Genomic DNA, 20,867 nt, shown 5'->3' on the forward strand with positions numbered 1-20,867 from the left:
GAGTGTCCTAGATGGGATTTGTCGCTCCTCATAAACAGGAGATATATCTTTAGGCCTCTTGATGAAATATGATTGTAAAACTGCATGGCCATGCCGAACTAAGTCAATATAAGATATTGGACTTATTCGTTATTCAGTATATTTCGGAATCAAGAAATATAAACATTGATCTATACAAGGGTGACAATATCTATGCCTTGGGATCAATAAAGATATCGAGACAAAGGAGTAATTGTACACATAAGTATTATCAGGGAAAGGTTTCGTCAGATCACTTAACATTCTTGTCACTTGGGTAGCAATGATGTGTTGCTAGATACCGCTCATTGTTTATAATATTAAATATTAGATTTTATATTATTGCCAACGTGACTAGAACCTATAGGGTCACACACAAAGAACAGTCAAAAGAGAAATATATAAGTATGACTTATATAAGGGATGCGTTTAGTAAATAGCACTAATTAGTTAGCAAAATTACTAAACTCGTTGTTGGGCTTACTGAAGCCCAATAGTGACTTCTGACTTGCAGAGCACACTAGAAGTTCTATAAATAGAACTCTAGTGCTGAAGTTTTTGGTTACAGATTTTTGGAGCAACCCTTTTTCTCTGCACTTCTGATTCCTTGGTGATAGAGCCAAACCGCAAGCGCACGGCCTATCGAAGTAATAGTAGTAAGTAGAGTATCGTTCCGCTAGGGAGTTGGTCAATTTAATTAACTTTCAATGAATGATTAGAGGAGAGAAAGTTGGTTAGAAAGGGTTTGATTGCTGAAGGTAAAAACAATAATAATAAAAGGGTCTTAGGATCATTGGTTCATCTTAATGACTAATCCTTCACTTGACAAAACCTAAACTTCTAATTTCATGGTTTACACACTAATTTCTAAAGACCGGTTTCCCTTAGCCCCTCACCTTTCCGATGAAAGTCCGGTGAGAGTTTACTTCTAGCAACCAAGCCTATTTCACTGACATGATTACTAGAAGATGCATAGAGGATTGAAACTACTCTTTGTCTCAATAGTTGCAAAGACTATTTCACTGTTTTGCAACTATTGTCTAGATTCACTTGTTCCAACATCAAAGCTCCGCTCTCGCTTTATGAATTGATGTTTGGGATGATGGATTAACGATTATCAAACCCTCCGCTTTCGCTTCCACAGTTTGATAATTGTTAATCCACGTTAAGACGGTGAATCTAGATTAGAAATTAGGGTTACATGGAAATTAGGGTTTAGACATGTTTTGTTTAGGATTAAGTCATTAGACTCCCCAATAATCCTAAGACTAAGAAGTCTACTCACTCATGTTCATCGTAGACATGGAGGAAGAAGAGAGAAATACGGTAAAATAAATTGCAAAGAAAGTAAAAGGGAAAATAAAGACTTTTATTAAAATTGCAATTGAAATAAACAAAGTAAAGCATGATTGTTCATGGTGGAGAGCTACTCTACTTATAGCTTTACAATCGACTTAGAAACTAAGCAACTAAAAGGGTAAAACAGTAAAGCTGCAACAGGGTAACTTGGCCTTGAAGAAAAAGCAGCAAAAGTGGCTCTGGAGGGTGGCACGGCCGTGCCACATGTTGGCACTGGCCGTGCCAAGCTTCTGACTTGGTGGGAACATATTTTTGTCCCGTATCTTCGTATTCTTGTGCTGTATTTGCTCTAGTCCTCTTTCTTTTGCTCCAAGACACCTTCCACCATATATTTATTCCTAAAATAAAATAAAACATAATTTGAAGTAAAATATTCTAATATAAAATAAAATGCAATAAAACTAAATCAAATCTAAAATAAAACTAAACTAAATAAGGCAATAATTAATACTATCTAAGACTCATCAAACTCCCCCACACTTGAATCTTTGCTTGTCCTCAAGCAAAAGGCAGCAACATAGTAGCAACAAAAGATTTGATTATGGCAATATTAAGAACAAATGTCTCTAGAGAAAGGCCTTGCCTCAAGTACACTAATTACTATTTCAAATACTTCTCATGAACCTATTCTACCCAACATCAAGTCTCAAGTGAGTGTGTGTGTGCAGTCCAACCCTTTTCTTGCTCCTGTATAAGACAGATATTATGAGGAATAGGTTCTATCCTTAGTGCTAAAGTAACCGAGAAAAGTCCTTTCTTCATTTCATATAAGAGTGATGGGAATTTGAGTTAAACATTAAATTAGATATAACAATTAAGCACAAGGGGCTGCAGATGCTTAGGGGCTATCTATCCTCGTAGGGAGTCTTCTCGGATGTAATTGTCCTTTCCCCCTAGATTCAAAATCACCCTAAGCAGTGCTGCAAAATTATTATTTGTTTCATCTCCGCGTAGGAAGTCTTTTTGGATGTAATTGTCCTTTCCCCCTAGCATTGATGAATTTGTTTCATTTAAGTTCAAATTAAGGAGTCACCACCACAATTAGGAAGTTAGGGATTGTCCTTTCCCCCACATGTTGGTGCCATTCTCCCGCCCCATTATAACTTTAACAATTTAGAATATAACAATAAGGCACAATTGATTAATTTTCCCACACAAACTTATACTACTTTTACTCTTAAGACTTTAAAGGGTCTAAGTTAACACTAAAGATAGAACGTGTTCCTTAAAATACCTATTCATACATTTACTCAAGGATTGCAACCGGGTGCTTTTCTCATTGGAGATTTTCACAATAAAACATGACATGGGTATAGCAAGAACACAAGAAACACAAGAAACTATTTTTCATGTACAAGAGGCGACCTAAAGAAGAGACAAAACAAAAATTTTCATGCCATATTTATATTAAAAACAAGCTACTAGTCATGCCTCTTGCTATAAAAGCAAAACAAAAGAATAAAGTTCAAGGGAGTTTGGGAACACTACGACTCTAGACACTTTATTAGGCCCCCCCCCCCCCCCCCCCACACTTAGGGGAAGCATTGTCCTCAATGATTCAAAGGAAAAAGAAATTAAAAGAAGAAGAAGAAGAGATAGAATAAGGAGAAAGAAGGAGATGAGTAGAAGAATGAGAGAGATAGGGAGAAGAAGAAGGGAAGAGAGGAAGAGGAAAGCTCACATTTGTTTATTGAGGTCCGTAAGGAGGACCTTGAAGTTGGAGGTGTTGCATCATCCGACGGAGCATCTCATTATTTTCATCATTGACACGGTTGCCCCTTTGAACTTCATTGCGAAGGCCGGAGATTTCAACACCTTGCATTTGTTGCTCGGTGCTCATCCTCTCGATCTCATTATGGATCCATGTCCATCTTTGATTTTCATTAAGCTCACCGGCTGCATGGCCATGGTGCCCCTCTTGGTGCAAGTTAGCACCTTCTCCTTCATCATGGTGCAAGCTAGCACCCTCTCCTTCATCATCTTGTTGTTCTAGAACCTGCACATCATCAACATACAACCAATTTTCTTCCACCTCGGTGGTAGTCCGAGATGGGTTAGGCAATAAAAACACGATTGGCACATTTAGCTTAAGTTGGTAATGGAGTGGTGGACGATGTTTAATGAAATTCATAGCAATGAGGGTTTCCCGGTTAAGCTTATTGTTTCCCTCAGTTGGTTTGATCCCCTCATCCTCACTCACACCAAAACACTTAGCTATGTATGTAATGATGCCACCCACCACTATGTCTCCTCTACCGGCTGGTCTAGTAGCTACAAAGTCTAGGTAATCAATCAAATAAAAGCCAGTGTTGACGGGGTGGTTGTAGAGCATTGCCCATAACATGAACAACTCATCGGTTCTAGTGTTTCCTAGCTCTGTTCTACCCCAAATAGTGCAAGCCATGACCCTCTGAAGGTACCTAAGTACGGGGTTGTGAATGTTGCTAGCTTTGTTGGCTCTAGGGACATAGTTATCAAGGCCGGTGATACGGTTCCAAAAGGCGGCTGGGTCATAGTTATCCGGTTTCAGACTATCATCCCAATGATCATGAATATACCCCTCATTGACAAAACCTAAGGCTTCACAAAAGTGCTGAAGAGACATATTATAATCAATGTTCATTAACCGGAAAACAACTCTATGATTAGGGTTATCAAAATTCAACTTATCTTCGGTAAAAACAAGTGAGCTTAAAAATTCATAAGTAAAATTCTCATAACCCCTCATAGGTGTTAGCATATCAGTCCAACCTAGCCTACCCATCAACCTAAAAACATCATCTCTAAGCCCTAGCACTTGCAAATCATAGGAATCAGGATATCTAGAGGGATGTAAGGTTTTAGAAGTAAGAATTTTGTACCTGTCCCTTTGTTTGTTGTCTTTGAACTGAATTCCATGATTCTTCACTTGTGCTTGCTTCTTTGGGGGAGGACCGGAGGAACTTGCTGGCTCCTTTCCACTTCTTCTTCTTGAAGCCATTTGACCTTGGTTGTGGTTGGTATGAAAGTTTGGGGTTTGGGAAGATTTTTGGTGGAAAGGATTGGTTTAGGGTTGGGGTGGATGTTTAAGTAAGGTTTATGGGTTTAGTTATGGAGATTGGTTGAGGTCTTGTGGTGTTTGGGTTAGGTTTTGAAGGATTAGGGTTTTGGTGAATTATGGGTTTGAATGGGTGGAGGGTGTTTTTGATTGGTGGTTTTTGTTTTGGATGAAGTTTGTGGTTGATTGGTGAAAGAATTGAGTGATTTGGTTAAGAATTGAGGGAGATATGAAGGTTTGAAGGTTATGGAGGTTTAGAGAGAAGTTTGAAAGATGAAAGAGGGTTGTGGTTTGTGAATGAGGAAGAAGGAAGAAAAATTTGATGTTATAGGGTGTGCAGAGATCGGGCACGGCCGTGCCACCCTTGGCACGGGCCGTGCCAACTTTCTGTGGCTCAAGGTTATGTTTTTCTTCAGATATCTGGCACGGCCGTGCCAACCTCAGCACGGGCCGTGCCAACCTTCTGGTAAGGAGGGCTTCAAAAATTTTCAATTTCTTGATTTTTTTCGAATCAGACTTGGACAATTACCTACAAAACAACTTAAAACAAAAAAAAACAAAACAAAAGCAGTAAAATGCGTGGGTTGCCTCCCACGAAGCGCTCTTTTAATGTCATTAGCTTGACGGTTAGAAAGAGTCCTTAGAATGGATCAAAGATATCATATTGTGTAGATGACGCTATAAAACGTTCTTTCACAACATGATCGTTAAGCATGCAACAAGAGTAAAGAGCGGGACCTTTCATAACGTTTTCCAACTCAAATCCTACCATCTTATCACTCACTTGAAAGACTATCCTACCAAGTTTAACATCAATGAGAGCTCCCGCAGTTGCAAGGAAGGGTCTACCTAGGATTATAGGGACATTATCGTCCTCTTCAATGTCAACGACTACAAAATCAGTGGGGATGTATATCCCCTCTATCTTAACAGGTATGTCCTCGACAAATCCTACAAGTTTCATGGTAGAACGATCAGCAATTTTTAATTCCATCTCGGTAGGTTTTAACTCTCCTATCCCTATCCTTTTAAGAAGAGACAAAGGCAGCAAACTAACACTAGCTCCTAAGTCACATAAGGCTTTGTTTATGGTTTCATTCCCAATTTCACATGGTATGGCAAAGCTACCTGGATCTCTAAGCTTAGGGGGTGCTTCTTGGATGATTGCACTAGTTTCCTTAGCCAAGGCTATTGTCTCATTATGCTCTATAGCCCTTTTCTTTGAAAAAATTTCCTTTAAAAACTTGGCATATAGAGGCATCCTAGACAAAGCTTCAGCAAAGGGAAGTTTAATGCAAATCTTCCTAAGTATGTTAACAAATTTTTCAAATTTACCCTCTAATTTAAGCTTTTCGAGATTTAAGGGGGATGGAGTTTTGTTTTCTTCAAGTGGTTTAGCTTCTTCTATCACAACTTTATCACCTAAGGGCTTGACATTTTCTTTCCCAATGTTTTTAACCTTAGCAAAAGTTTCACCTAGCTTACTACCCCTAAAAGATATGACATTAACTTGGGCTTTGGGGTTGGCTTCGGTTTGACCAGGAAAGACTCTCGGTGTTTGGGAAGATGTAGCCACTTGTTGGGCTATTTGGGCGATTTGTGTTTCAAGCATTTTAGAGTGAGTAGCAATAGAATCAACCTTGGTATTGAGCTTGGAAAGAGAATCATTCAGAAATCCAGTTTGGTTTTTAAGTTCTTGAAGTTGTTTGTTTTGGTTGGCAATAGAATTTTCCAACAAAATTTCCAAATTGGATTTTTGAGTGAATCTTTGGTTGTTTGCATAACCGGGTGGTGCTACTTGTCCATAGGGATTTTGGTTTTTATAAAAATTTTGATTTTGTCGCATCCCTTGGTTGTATTGAGCATAATTCATTTGCTCAACACCATTAATAGCACTACCTAGTTGGCAATCAACACCAGCATGACCAGCTATACCACATATTTCACAAGAAGGAGTAGATGCAGAATTGATAGCACTAACATTGAATTTTTCAAGTTTTTCAGTTAGTGTATCAATTTTAGAAGCAAGGTGATCATAGTTAGAGACTTCGTGTATACCTGCCTCCTTTTTGGAGGGTGAAGAACTAGAGATGGCTCTCTCGTCGGTCCATTTGTAATGATTCTGAGCCATGTCTTCAATCAAGGCATACGCCTCCGTGTAATTCTTGTTCATAAGTGCTCCACCTGCAGCTGCATCAACAGACATCTTAGTGGTATAAGACAAGCCATTATAAAAAGTGTGGAATATAAGCCACTTCTCTAGGCCATGGTGGGGACAAAGTCTTAGCATTTCCTTGAAACGCTCCCACGCCTCATAGAGAGATTCCCCATCTTTTTGATTGAACCGCGTGATTTGATCTCTAAGTTTAGCGGTTTTAGATGGTGGAAAGAAACGGGCAAGGAATGCTTGCCTCATCTGATCCCATGAAGTAATGGAACCGACTTCGAGGGAATGGAACCAAGCGCTAGCTCTATCCCTTAAGGAAAAGGGAAAGAGATGAAGTCTTACGGCTTCTTGGTTCTCCTTCATGGTTCCACTAATTCGTAGGAAAACAGAGATGTGAAGATTGGGATCCTCAATGGGGGATCCCGAGAATTGGTTTTGCTGCACCAAGTTAAGTAGGGCAGGCTTGATTTCAAAGTTGTCATCCTCAACCGTTGGGTACACTATAACAGCTTGTGGCTCAGCCGTAGACGGCGTTGCATACTCTTTGAGAGTGCGATTGGCCATGGCGGTGTTATTTTGTGCTGCTCTCTTTCGTCTATGCAAATACCTTTCGATCTCGTTGATTATTACAACTCGATTTCTAGTTTTTCGCATAAAAGAATTGAGAACCCAAGAAGTTAATAATGACAGAAAAAAAGTAAAAAGTTAAAAATAAAAATAAAAAGAAAAGAGAAGGAAGAAGAGAGAATTCTAATCACTAAGAAAAAGCTAATTAAATTAGTTAACTCCCCGGCAACGGCGCCAAAAACTTGATAGAGCCAAACCGCAAGCGCACGGCCTATCGAAGTAATAGTAGTAAGTAGAGTATCGTTCCGCTAGGGAGTTGGTCAATTTAATTAACTTTCAATGAATGATTAGAGGAGAGAAAGTTGGTTAGAAAGGGTTTGATTGCTGAAGGTAAAAACAATAATAATAAAAGGGTCTTAGGATCATTGGTTCATCTTAATGACTAATCCTTCACTTGACAAAACCTAAACTTCTAATTTCATGGTTTACACACTAATTTCTAAAGACCGGTTTCCCTTAGCCCCTCACCTTTCCGATGAAAGTCCGGTGAGAGTTTACTTCTAGCAACCAAGCCTATTTCACTGACATGATTACTAGAAGATGCATAGAGGATTGAAACTACTCTTTGTCTCAATAGTTGCAAAGACTATTTCACTGTTTTGCAACTATTGTCTAGATTCACTTGTTCCAACATCAAAGCTCCGCTCTCGCTTTATGAATTGATGTTTGGGATGATGGATTAACGATTATCAAACCCTCCGCTTTCGCTTCCACAGTTTGATAATTGTTAATCCACGTTAAGACGGTGAATCTAGATTAGAAATTAGGGTTACATGGAAATTAGGGTTTAGACATGTTTTGTTTAGGATTAAGTCATTAGACTCCCCAATAATCCTAAGACTAAGAAGTCTACTCACTCATGTTCATCGTAGACATGGAGGAAGAAGAGAGAAATACGGTAAAATAAATTGCAAAGAAAGTAAAAGGGAAAATAAAGACTTTTATTAAAATTGCAATTGAAATAAACAAAGTAAAGCATGATTGTTCATGGTGGAGAGCTACTCTACTTATAGCTTTACAATCGACTTAGAAACTAAGCAACTAAAAGGATAAAACAGTAAAGCTGCAACAGGGTAACTTGGCCTTGAAGAAAAAGCAGCAAAAGTGGCTCTGGAGGGTGGCACGGCCGTGCCACATGTTGGCACTGGCCGTGCCAAGCTTCTGACTTGGTGGGAACATATTTTTGTCCCGTATCTTCGTATTCTTGTGCTGTATTTGCTCTAGTCCTCTTTCTTTTGCTCCAAGACACCTTCCACCATATATTTATTCCTAAAATAAAATAAAACATAATTTGAAGTAAAATATTCTAATATAAAATAAAATGCAATAAAACTAAATCAAATCTAAAATAAAACTAAACTAAATAAGGCAATAATTAATACTATCTAAGACTCATCACTTGGCTAGCACCGAGTTTTGGAGGAGCACTGTTCGTGTGGACTAACTAGAGGCATTGCTGCTTTGCTTTGCTCGTGATCAGAAACAATTCTACTACAAAGGTTCTGCTCTTCAAGAGGTAAACACATGAATCCTTAAATTGTTTAAGTATGTGTTTGATTTGTGATTAATGATTTAATCAAGATCCGTTTCAATGGGATTTCTTCCGCAAAGAGGATTAAATTTTTGAAAAACCCCTCTTAAAATCCCTTCATGGAGGGAGAAGAAGTATGTTTTTGTTGTTTTTTATTTGGTTTGGAAGGATAAATCCTTTGCCTACATACCCTTAAAGAAAAGGGATCAAAACCCAATGTAGTTCACTCTCAAAAATATTTTTTTGTGGGTTAGGTTGATTTTAATTTGTTTTTGAAAATGGTTTTAAGAAGGGTTGCGAGACCTCAAGGTATAGAAGAATAAAATGGGAGTGAGGTTGTTTCATTTAATTTATGAAATGTAGTTTAAGTTTATTTAAGGTTCATTAGAAATTTGATTAAGAAAATAAAGGAAAAATCATCTTGGATTTGGATCCAAGGTTTATTAGGAAAATATTTTTGACTTTTTTGCTTATTTGATTTTTTTGGGATAAAAAGATTTTTCTAATCTAACGGTAAGCTAGCGTAACGATGCGGAAAATAAAGCGAGAGTAAAGCGATAAATAAAGTGGTGTAGTGTCGGTGCATGTGTCGGTGTGTACAATTACTACATTATTACATACCATCCTAAAGGCATTCTAAGGTAAGAAATAAAAATGCGCAAAAATAAATTACATCAACACCTAAAATACACACTAATATCATGGAATTTAAACAAATGGCAAGAATAAAGAAAATGCATGAGATCAAATTAGAATTTAAAGCAATCATGATGAAAAAAATTAAAAGCATCACACATTAAGACAAATTATCAAACAAAATGCATGATATCAAAACAACGAAGAAATGCGTGATGTAGAAATTGAAATGTTAAAGCAAAAATTAGCTCAAGAGACATGTAAAATGCATGAAACAATATTTTGAAACATTGAAGTGCAGAAATAAACAAATAGGGAAATTAAAGCATTTTAAAAACACAAATAATTTTCTAAAAGAGATGCGTGATTTTCTAATGGAACAACAGAAACCGTTGGATTGAAGACAAAGTAAAAGATCTAATGGATCAGAGAGAAAGAGAAAAAACCAAGGGAAAATCAGTCCGGTTCAGTGAGCCAGACCGGTTCACTCACGTTTATAAAAAGTCTTTGGACCGGTTTTCCTTCATAATTCATCCTTCTTTCTCTCTCTAAGATAAAATTGCTCTAACTTCTTTCTAAAAGGAAACCGGAAGATCTTCATCTTCTCCGATGAGCTTCACCGCTCCGGTGCGGTGGTTTGCAGGCCCAACAGGGCGACGCCACTGATAAGTGCTAGGAAGTGATACTTTCATGTTACATTTTAAGCACTTTTGTTACTTGTTTTGCAAGTAATTTAGGGAAAAGCCGAGATAAAAGTGATAATTGCCTTATTACGCTTTAATTGCCTTACTTTACTCAATTGTGCAGGATTTGACCTCAAGACACTAAGCAAGTATGAAAAAGCCAAGAAAAGTGCAAAAGGGCCACAGGTACCCCATTGCTCGCGAGGCGAGCACATCAGCTCGCAGTGGCGAGAATCAAAACAAAGCCAAAAATCCGTGAGCACCCTCTTGCTCGCGAGGCGAGCAGAGCTACTCGCCGTTGCGAGTAAGGGCAGTTTGACCCTCCCAGGGTGATGTGGCAGTATCTTAATGGTGAAGGAAACAGAACTCGCCATGGCGAGTAAGGCTGCTCGCGAGGCGAGCTCAAGCATAGTGGGAATTCTATAAATAGCCCACTTGCTATTCTTTGTAAATATCTTAGGAAATATCTAGGGTTTTTAGTTTTTCTTAGTTCTTCACTTGTAAGATATTTTATAGAGAGAAATAGGGTAGTTCTTCATAGAGTGAGAGTGATTTTGGAAGTTGGATCTTTCTCCTTAGTTGAGACATCACAAGGTGTAATGAATCTTTCCTTTTCAATCCATCCTTGCAAGGCTCCCATGATGATGTGTAGCTAAAAACTCTTTGCTGGGATGAGAGGTACTTGATCCTTGCTAAACATGTAATCTTTTGATCTTGCAATATATGGTTCTAGCAATTTATATTCAATATTGTTGTTATTCTTGTGTTAATGTTTTCAATGAGATTCAAGATGATTTGGACACAAACTCTTGAATCTAGAGCTAGAGTAGCAATATATCTTAGGTTAACTTACTTGACATCTTTGTTAATCTTGTGATAATCACCATAATCAAGAGTTAAATGCTTTCGGATACTTAATCAGGCTGGACACGGTCGATTAGGTTATTTGATCGACTTTGTTATCGTTTAAGGGATTTGGACACGAATGTTTAAACGATACCTTAGAGTTAATTATATCACTTTGGACACAAAGGATAGTTTAGAATTGATTCTGATAATGTTGTTTACAAAGCTAGAATTCGTATGGATCATTAGGTTACTTGTGACGCTTGATTAAGGAACTCTACTCCTAACAAGTTTCAATCCTTATTTATCTCAACTTTTACTTTTTGCAATTAGTTTAGCTAGTTACATTTCAATTCAAACAAACAACTACTCTTAATACTTGGAATGATAATTGATGTTAAACTGTCCTTGATAACGCACTATTCCCTATGGAGACGATACACAAATACTTATCTCGTTTGATGCTAAAAATGAATCTCATCAAAATGGCGCCGTTGCCGGGAAATGGTGTTTAGTTATCATAGATAGAACGATTGATTTATCATTTTAAGCATTCGTACATAATCCGTAAATAGTTTTCATTTTTTGATAGTTGTTTGTACTAACCCCTTGTTGATAAACAAAGAAAAGTTTCTTGGTAGTTGTTTCCGTTTTAGGATCATCACCTAGCCACAATCATGGCTGATCATGGTTATAGCAACTTCTATACTCCACCCGAGTATGAATCCTATCAACAATATCCGCAACATTCTTATGAAGATGAAAGATATTCGGTGATAGAAAATACTTTGAATATCTTCATGCAACAATCCATGATAAACATGCAAGATACCAACCAAAGATTGAAGACTTTATCACTTCAAATTGGGTTGATTCAAGCACAAATCATGGATAACCAAGCCAACAATCAATCCACTCTTAGAGAACAAGAAAATAATCCAAACATGTTTGAGAGAGTCGAAGAGATTGTTGAAGAAGTTGTTGTTCAAAATGAGGAAGTTACAACTGTTGATATTGAAGAAGTCATGGTGGTTGAGAAAAAGGAACGGTTACTAATCAAGGAAGATTTAATGGAAGCAAGAGGGAAGAAAGTGAACAAGGTAGAAATCGATTGGGTAATTGATGAAATTTGCACCTTGTTCAATAAACCAAAGCTAGGGAGGTCATGGACTCCAAATCATTTGTTCCTAAAGTTCATGGAATTCCTACCAAAACGTAGGGTTTCGAAAGATGATGTGCTATCCGTTTCATTTTGGCCACCCTAACGGAAAAGGCGTCGAGCTAACGACGTTAAACAAGCGCTTGTTGGGAGGCAACCCAACTTTGTAAGTCTATTTATTGTTTTAAGGCATATTAGGTATTAGAGTCATGTGCATGCATCAAAACATCCAAAGCAGGAGCCAAAATTCAAAATTTTCATTGCTCGCGAGGCGCGTAAAACTGCTCGCCACTGCGAGCAAACTGGTAGTCAACATAGTCAACGACCAATTCACTCGCTGCTGCGAGTAAAATTGCTCGCGAGGTGAGTAAGTGCAGTTTTGGTCAGTTACATTTTTCGAGGCCACTAATTCACATTTATTTTCCTTAACCACCCATTACCACCTTTTTCCTTATCATTTTCGTTTTAACTCTCTCTCTTCAAAAACTTCTCCATTCTCTTCTCTCAAAAACAACAACTCTAACCCTAAAACAAATCACTCTCAATAACAAACATCAATTGCCATCCAAGTCAAGCTTCAAAGTAGGAATTCATCTCTGTACATTTCTGCATTTCTAATTAACAGGTTTGTGTTGTGATCCCAGGGCTTTGTCTTCATTTTTTTTTAAACAAATTCATGAAACCCTAGGATAGTGGATTAGGTAATTTCTGATTATTGTTCTAATCTGATGCCCAAATGATTGAGATGAGACCAAATCATGCAGAGATTCATTTTCTTTTCCATTTGCATCCACAATTTTGGGATTACCCTTTTGTTTAAATTTTTTTTCATAAAATTAGGGTTTGTGGATCAAATTCGAATTTCAAGCTTAGCACATGATTTAACTCATCTCTTTGGCACTACAAGGGGCGCAATTGCTTTATTTAGGGTTAGGATACCTTTTAAACTGAACCACTGTTGTAAAAATTCGATTTTGGCCAATTTCTGAGTCACTCGCCGTGGCGAGCTTCATCACTCACGAGGCGAGTGTTCTTTCTGAACCCATAATTTCATCTGGTTGCTTGCCACTGCGAGTAAAGCTGCTCGCGAGGCGAGTAGCTTCAGAACCTGAAACTTTGTTCTGGTTTTTAAATTTTTAGTGATGCCAATTTTGCTGATTTGTCTTCATACTGATAATTAACTGTTATATTGCATTATGTATGGATTTCCTGGCTGTTTTGCAGGTATGGCTCCTAAGAATACTCACAAGAGAAAGAAGGGGGAAGCCTCTGCACCCCAATCCTCCCGAAACCAAAATTTTGAGGCCCGTAGATTTAAATCCCTCTATCATCAGGAGAGGTATGTCGAGTTGCTCGACCAAAACATGTGGGCTGAGAGAGTGTTTAACATAAGCCCTAACGGACCTTATGGAGAAATTGCAAAACTTTTGAAAGATTAAGGGTGGGATAGGCTATGTAACCCCATCACCAACCTAAATGCTGAGCTTGTGCGTGAGTTTTACGCCAATGCTCTTCCTGAAAACCCCCCTCACTGATGCCTTTCCATATGAGACTGTTGTCCGGGGTCACACCATTAAATTTGATAGGGCAGCCATCAACAAATACCTTGGCAATCCCTTCCAACTACCCCGTGACCATGAGTATGATGAATTCCACACTAAGAGAAACTTGGGGCACTTTAAGGTTGATGAAACTCATGAAGAAATCAAACGATTTCTTTTGCTTGAGGGTTTCAACTATGACAAGAGTGAAGCCGGGAGAGAGCATCGCTGCCAATACAAATTCATGACTAACCCAGCCAAAATCATCCAGAAATTTATCCTCTATAATGTCATGCCTAGTAGCCACATGTCTGATTGTGTTGTGGAAGTGTGCCCCCTCATTTACTATATCCTTAATGGCAAACCAGTGGACATAGCTCGAACCATTGCTTGGGAGTTGAGGAAAGTCACTTTACAAGGAAAGGGTGAGCCATCAGCCCGCCTATTCTTCCCCAGTCTCATCATGGGACTCATTAAGGATACCGGTATGAAGCTTCCTTCAGCCGTTCATGAGAAAATTCGCAACCCCATCAATGAAATTTTCATCACCCGTTTCATCATGGGTGAATCTAAGAAAGATAAAGGTAAGGGTAAGCAAGCTTCGTCTTCTCAGGCACCTCCTCCACAGGAAGAACCCATGCCATTCCAACCCACTGATGCCTTTGATTTTGCTAGCTACGTTCAGTGGCAGCATCAAAGCAATATGCACACTTGGAATATGCTGACAGCTCAAAACCGTGCAAACACCTACTTCCAACAATCTCAGTATGTCATGCAGCAGCAAGTAGGCTACCCACAGGAGGTGATGGATCAGTTCATGACACCACAGGCTTTTCAGACCTATGTTAATTGGCCTGAGGGCATGCCAGGTCCATATGGAGGGGTTGGAGACTTTGCAAGTCATGAGGATACAAACTTGGGAGAAGATGTAGGTGATGATGATGATGATCGATATGATCCGGCAAATGTACTGAGTGCTACATCAACTCACGATGGCTCGGATGATGACATGCAATCTTGAGGAGGAGGAAAAGATTTGAAAGATAGTTCTTCATAAAGTGATTTTATCAAGCTTTCAGTCATTTCTTGCTATCTTCCTTATATTTCATTTGCTTGCTCTTATGATACTTTTTGAACAATGTTACTTCTTTTTGTGTTTTGACTTGGCACTATTGACTCAGTTTATTTTTGTATTGGTACAATCGTATTGTGTTATGTTGTATTGTGTTTCGTTGGTACAATTAATTTAATTAGTATTGTGATGTTCGTATTTATATTAGTATTATTTATTTTCGTATTATGTTAGTTAAATTCATGTTTGGCACCTTTTGTATGATCAAGTACCCTTTGTGGTTTTAATAGCCAAAGTTTAAATTTTAAATTCTCAGATGATTGATATTGATTCATAGTTGTGATTAAAGCGCAAAGCCAAGGTACAAGTTTCCAGTTTTTCTAGGTTTTTACTCGAATATGGAACGAGTACTTTGTACAAATTTCATTTCATTTAGTTCTTTACAATAATATTTTTGTTTGTGAACCACTTAGTTCTAGCTAAAAGTGAGGAAACATCAAATGTTTGTACATATGCAAGGAGACCGGAATTTATTGTTTAACTCGATTGTGTTATTTTAAATCCAATAATTGTTTTAAATTGTGTGAAGGCATGGAAGTGATCAAGGCACATTTTTGTTAATGAGTGAAACTTACTTGACCACAAATAGCCTACCTTGTGAGAAGAGCGAGTACTTGCTAACCCACTTGAGCCAAATGAATCGGAGTCATCAATTATGAACTGTTAATTCATAAGCACAATGCTTGATGAAGTTGCCTTTAAATTTTTCAAAATTCAGTTCATTCTTGACGCACTTTAGGACTCTGATATGTTTTTAATTGTTGAACCCTAAAATTTCATTGTTTATTTGTCCCTTTTGCCTTAGAGTAGAGGAACATTCAAATAGGGTATTTTGATTCAAGTTGGGGAGAGAAGGTAGATGTAAATTTTATGTCAAGTACTATGGTGTAATTTTATCTTTGATCAAGACAACATGGTGTTGTAAATACAAAAAGAAAAAGAAAAGAAAAACAATGTGTACATGAAAAGAAAAAGAAAGAAAATTCCAAAAATAGAATAAGTTGTCAAGATCAAAAGTGCTTCATGTGTAAACACCAAGGGTTTGTAATGATTGGTAGGGAAGATTGTGGAATTTAATCGTTGATACAAGGAATGTTCCTCTTTGCTAGGCTTTTTGATTTCAATTGCCCCACATATGACATTTCTTTTGTAACCCGGCCAAGTTATAACCCTCAAAGACCTTTTGATCCATGTTTTATGCCTTTTGAAATGATATTTGGATGGACACATAACTTGATTGGAATGTTAACCTGATTTCCGGATGTGTGTTCATAACCCTCGTTTATATGTTTTCAATTGTTTATCTACTTGCAAAGAAGTGTGTTAGGTGTGGTTCGTAAATAATTGTATTATTGTCTTGAAATATTTGACATGAACTTTTTACTTAGGACTCATCCCATGTTGGTAGTAGAATTTTAGATTAGTTGGAAACTTAGACTTGCCAGCGCATTCACTTTTAAATCATTCATCTGAAGATGTTTTCAAAACCTTTTGTACTTGTGTCTTGTTCTATTAACTTGTTTGATTTTCAATCTTTTGTTTGAGGACAAACAAAGAGTTAAGTTGGGGAGAGTTTGATAAGTGCTAGGAAGTGATACTTTCATGTTACATTTTAAGCACTTTTGTTACTTGTTTTGCAAGTAATTTAGGGAAAAGCCGAGATAAAAGTGATAATTGCCTTATTACGCTTTAATTGCCTTACTTTACTCAATTGTGCAGGATTTGACCTCAAGACACTAAGCAAGTATGAAAAAGCCAAGAAAAGTGCAAAAGGGCCGCAGGTACCTCATTGCTCGCGAGGCGAGCACATCAGCTCGCAGTGGCGAGCATCAAAACAAAGCCAAAAAGCCGTGAGCACCCTCTTGCTCGCGAGGCGAGCAGAGCTACTCGCCGTTGCGAGTAACGGCGGTTTGACCCTCCCAAGGTGACGTGGCAGTATCTTAATGGTGAAGGAAACAGAACTCGCCATGGCGAGTAAGGCTGCTCGCGAGGCGAGCTCAAGCATAGTGGGAATTCTATAAATAGCCCACTTGCTATTCTTTGTAAATATCTTAGGAAATATCTAGGGTTTTTAGTTTTTCTTAGTTCTTCACTTGTAAGATATTTTATAGAGAGAAATAGGGTAGTTCTTCATATAGTGAGAGTGATTTTGGAAGTTGGATCTTTCTCCTTAGTTGAGACATCACAAGGTGTAATGAATCTTTCCTTTTCAATCCATCCTTGCAAGGCTCCCATGATGATGTGTAGCTAAAAACTCTTTGTTGGGATGAGAGGTACTTGATCCTTGCTAAACATGTAATCTTTTGATCTTGCAATATATGGTTCTAGCAATTTATATTCAATATTGTTGTTATTCTTGTGTTAATGTTTTCAATGAGATTCAAGATGATTTGGACACAAACTCTTGAATCTAGAGCTAGAGTAGCAATATATCTTAGGTTAACTTACTTGACATCTTTGTTAATCTTGTGATAATCACCATAATCAAGAGTTAAATGCTTTCGGATACTTAATCAGGATGGACACGGTCGATTAGGTTAATTGATCGACTTTGTTATCGTTTAAGGGATTTGGACACGAATGTTTAAACGATACCTTAGAGTTAATTATATCACTTTGGACACGAAGGATAGTTTAGAATTGATTGTGATAATGTTGTTCACAAAGCTAGAATTCGTATGGATCATTAGGTTACTTGTGACGCTTGGTTAAGGAACTCTACTCCTAACAAGTTTCAATCCTTATTTATCTCAACTTTTACTTTTTGCAATTAGTTTAGCTAGTTACATTTCAATTCAAACAAACAAGTACTCTTAATACTTGGAATGATAATTGATGTTAAACTGTCCTTGATAACGCATTATTCCCTGTGGAGATGATACACAAATACTTATCTCGTTTGATGCTAAAAATGAATTTCATCAGCCACCGTACCAGAACTACGAAACATCTCCGTTTTTGAAAAACTTTACATATTTAGAAATCCTTTTTTGCGTAGATGATAGATCCGAGCTTTTTTTTTAAAAAAAAGTGCAAAGGTTTGCTCTAGATCTACTCAAATAGATTCAAAAAAAACTTTGAACGAACATTCTATTATGTATAACTTTCTATCTAAGAGATGAGTACAAAATGAGAAGAATGAAACGAAATCGGTTACCTCTGAGATCGGAGAGAAGTACTAGTAGAGAAACAACGGGAAAACTTCGAGTTAAGCTTGCTCCAAAACCGGATCTGCTAGCTTCTTCACGAACACCACTTGATTCCATTCTCCTTTCACTGTTACTCGCGCCTTATGAGTAGATCTGAGAAGAAAATCCGATGTTGTTGAATATTTGTTGTTGTAAGCCTCTGGATCGTTCTAGATGATCATAATACAGTGATTTGGATGTGGTTTTGTGAATATGTTTACTGCAGTGTGGTGAGATTGAACCAAATCGGATTTGTGATGATGTTAGTTGATGGTTTTGAGTTTGGAATTAGTGACTGGAAAATTCTGTGTTCCTCATGTTCATATGATATTCATGATGAAATTGATGGTTTCTTAGTGTTTGATCCGAAAATCAAATGAGAAGAAAAGGGGAAATGTTTGTAATAATTTCTCTGCGGCTACAGTAATTGGCAGTGATTGTCCTCTGACTGGAATGAATGACAGTCTATTTATAGACTGTCATTTTAGGGTTAGACTGACAAAGGCAAAAGGCGAAAATACCCCTAAGTGGGTCTGAAACAAGATAGCCAGCATACAAATGAGAATTGGGGAACAAGTTTCTGATTGGACCAATATTAGACTGACACTTGTACCAAGAAGGACCCTAAATGGAATCTAAATAAATGAGTAACTAAATGAAAATAAAATAAATAAAAAAAAAAAGGTTATGTGAGGAAACGAGTCACTCACGTGACTCTCTTAAGAAGAGAAAAGAAAAGATTAAATAAATAATCATAATAATATCAATAATAAAAAGGAAAATATAATAATAACAATAATAATAATAATAAAACTAAAATTTGTCCCTTTCGGTAGATGAGGTATTTTAAAATACCTCTCTGCCGAAATTTTGACTGAAACGGCTAAAGAAATTTCGGTGTTTAAAAATGCGAACAAAAACTTTTTAAGTGGTTTAAACATACGGATAAAAGACATTTAATTAAACAAAGCTTAAAAGAAATGAGTAAAAAAGCTTAAAAGAAATGAGTAAAAAAACTTTATAAATTTAAAAGTATGCGCAAACAAAAAAATGATTTTTTAAAATACGTGAAGCACAAACAAAAATATATTTGCTTTAAAATACAAGATAAAAAGGTTTTAAATGATTAAACAAAGATTTAAACAAAAGGTTTTAACTAGTTAAAGTGAATAAAAGAGATTTTGAGCCGTTTTAAAAATATGACTTAAAAAGACTTTTAACTGGTCCAAAATTGGGGTATGACAACTATGCTTCACAAAATGCTTAGCCTAGAATAGTTCAGAAAACGTTATTTGCCAGTGGATAATTTTCACCAAAATTTATAACATTATGAAGAATTTAATCACAAATTGGTCTAACAATAAATCAAATTGATCTATAGCATACTTCATGTCAATTTCATTAGCTATGGCAGTTACAAATAAGAATTCATTTCGGATAAAGTCGAAGTGCAAAGCAGGAAAAATCACAAAATCAGAATAAGCTTGATACAGAGAGATGCAGGAATGCAACATAATAATGCACAAAAATTATCAGAATCACACAGGGCACAGAAAAGAGTGGAAGTGAAAATTTTTGCTATTAAAACCTAAGACACAATCTCCAAAAGACAACATCAATAAGCCCAAAAAGAACAAGCAAACAGACCACAAATGGAAAATTGGCTCTATATTTTCTCCACAAAAAGTAACCCCACATAGGCAAACCCAAGAAACAAAATCTAGCCCCAATATTTTTATTTTATTTTCACAAGTAATTTCAAGAAAACCCTTTTTTTTTTTTTTTGCTAAGCCGGGAGAATGGACAGGCATCAAGGGGAAGCAACGACATCCCAACTAGGTTGGCACCCCGCAGAACCCCCATCCTATGCCGCCAAACTCAGGAAAAATTTTATTAAAAAAAGGGGGAAAAAAATACAAGAAGAGGGGGGACTAGGCCAAAACCCTCTAGAAAACAAAACAGAAAAATAAACATAAACAGAAGAAAAACAGCTGACTAAGGGAGCCTAAAACGAGGGAACCCACTCCGGTCCAAGAAGAAGTCAGTCTGAATAGCCTGGGGCAGCACCGATAACCAAACTTTGCCTTGAGTTGTGTGACCCATATCAGCCAAAAAATCCGCACAACGGTTCCCTTCCCTAAAGATGTGAGATGAAATAATCTGAATACCGTTGTTGCATATACATTATGCCATCGATTACGAAGTAAAACCGGAACAAGCAACTGGTTTTTAAATACCAAAAGAGCACTCGTCGAGTCACTCTCTAACCAGACATTCCTCCACCCTTTCTGAACTGCATACTCCAAAGCAAGAAGAAAAGCGTAAACCTCAGCATAAAACACAGTAGATGATCCGATATTACAGACAAAGGCTCCTAAAAGAGAACCTCTATGGTCACGGAACAGGCCCCCACAAGCAGCGTGAGAACCAATTAGAGAGCCATCGGTGTTAACTTTAATCCAAGGGGCCGAGGGAGCCTTCCAATATACCATCAAAATATCGCTAACACGGCGATTGTGAGGAGAGACCGATAAAGCATCTAGAATATTTGCATCAGAAACCATACATTTACCAGTGGATATATTGCCACTAAAACTAATATCCGCCTGAATACGAACCTTTGTGGATTGCAAGGAGACCGGTTTGTCATTAAAGCGCAAAGAATTCCGAGCTAGCCAAATACCATGGAGTGAGTGAATTACCGCAGCCAAATGTATGTCATAAATTTGGGATGAACAATTTTGTGGAATGGAACCAAGCAAGGCTGCAAAAGATAACGTATCAAAATAAGTATGGAGTAGACCGCCCAGCCATAACCAAATATTTTTAGCATAAGAACAGTGGAGAAACATATGTTCAGAAGATTCATCCGTGCACAAACAAAAGCTGCAAATCGAAACAATCATACATCCACGTCGACGAAGGTTTTCGTCCGTGGGCATC

At 37.4% G+C, this 20,867-nt stretch overlaps 1 non-coding gene across 1 annotated transcript; it reads left to right on the forward strand.

The window, feature by feature from the left end:
- The first annotated feature begins 6,675 nt into the window (after window positions 1-6,675).
- LOC146925955 (small nucleolar RNA R71) lies at window positions 6,676-6,782 on the forward strand. Its single transcript, XR_015009053.1, has one exon. It is a non-coding gene; the product is annotated as a small nucleolar RNA R71 (small nucleolar RNA).
- Window positions 6,783-20,867: the final 14,085 nt, after the last annotated feature.

Source organism: Medicago sativa, chromosome 4, assembly GCF_051527215.1.
Source record: "Medicago sativa cultivar Bolivia chromosome 4, Bolivia_mono, whole genome shotgun sequence".
Taxonomy (NCBI): Eukaryota; Viridiplantae; Streptophyta; class Magnoliopsida; order Fabales; family Fabaceae; genus Medicago; species Medicago sativa.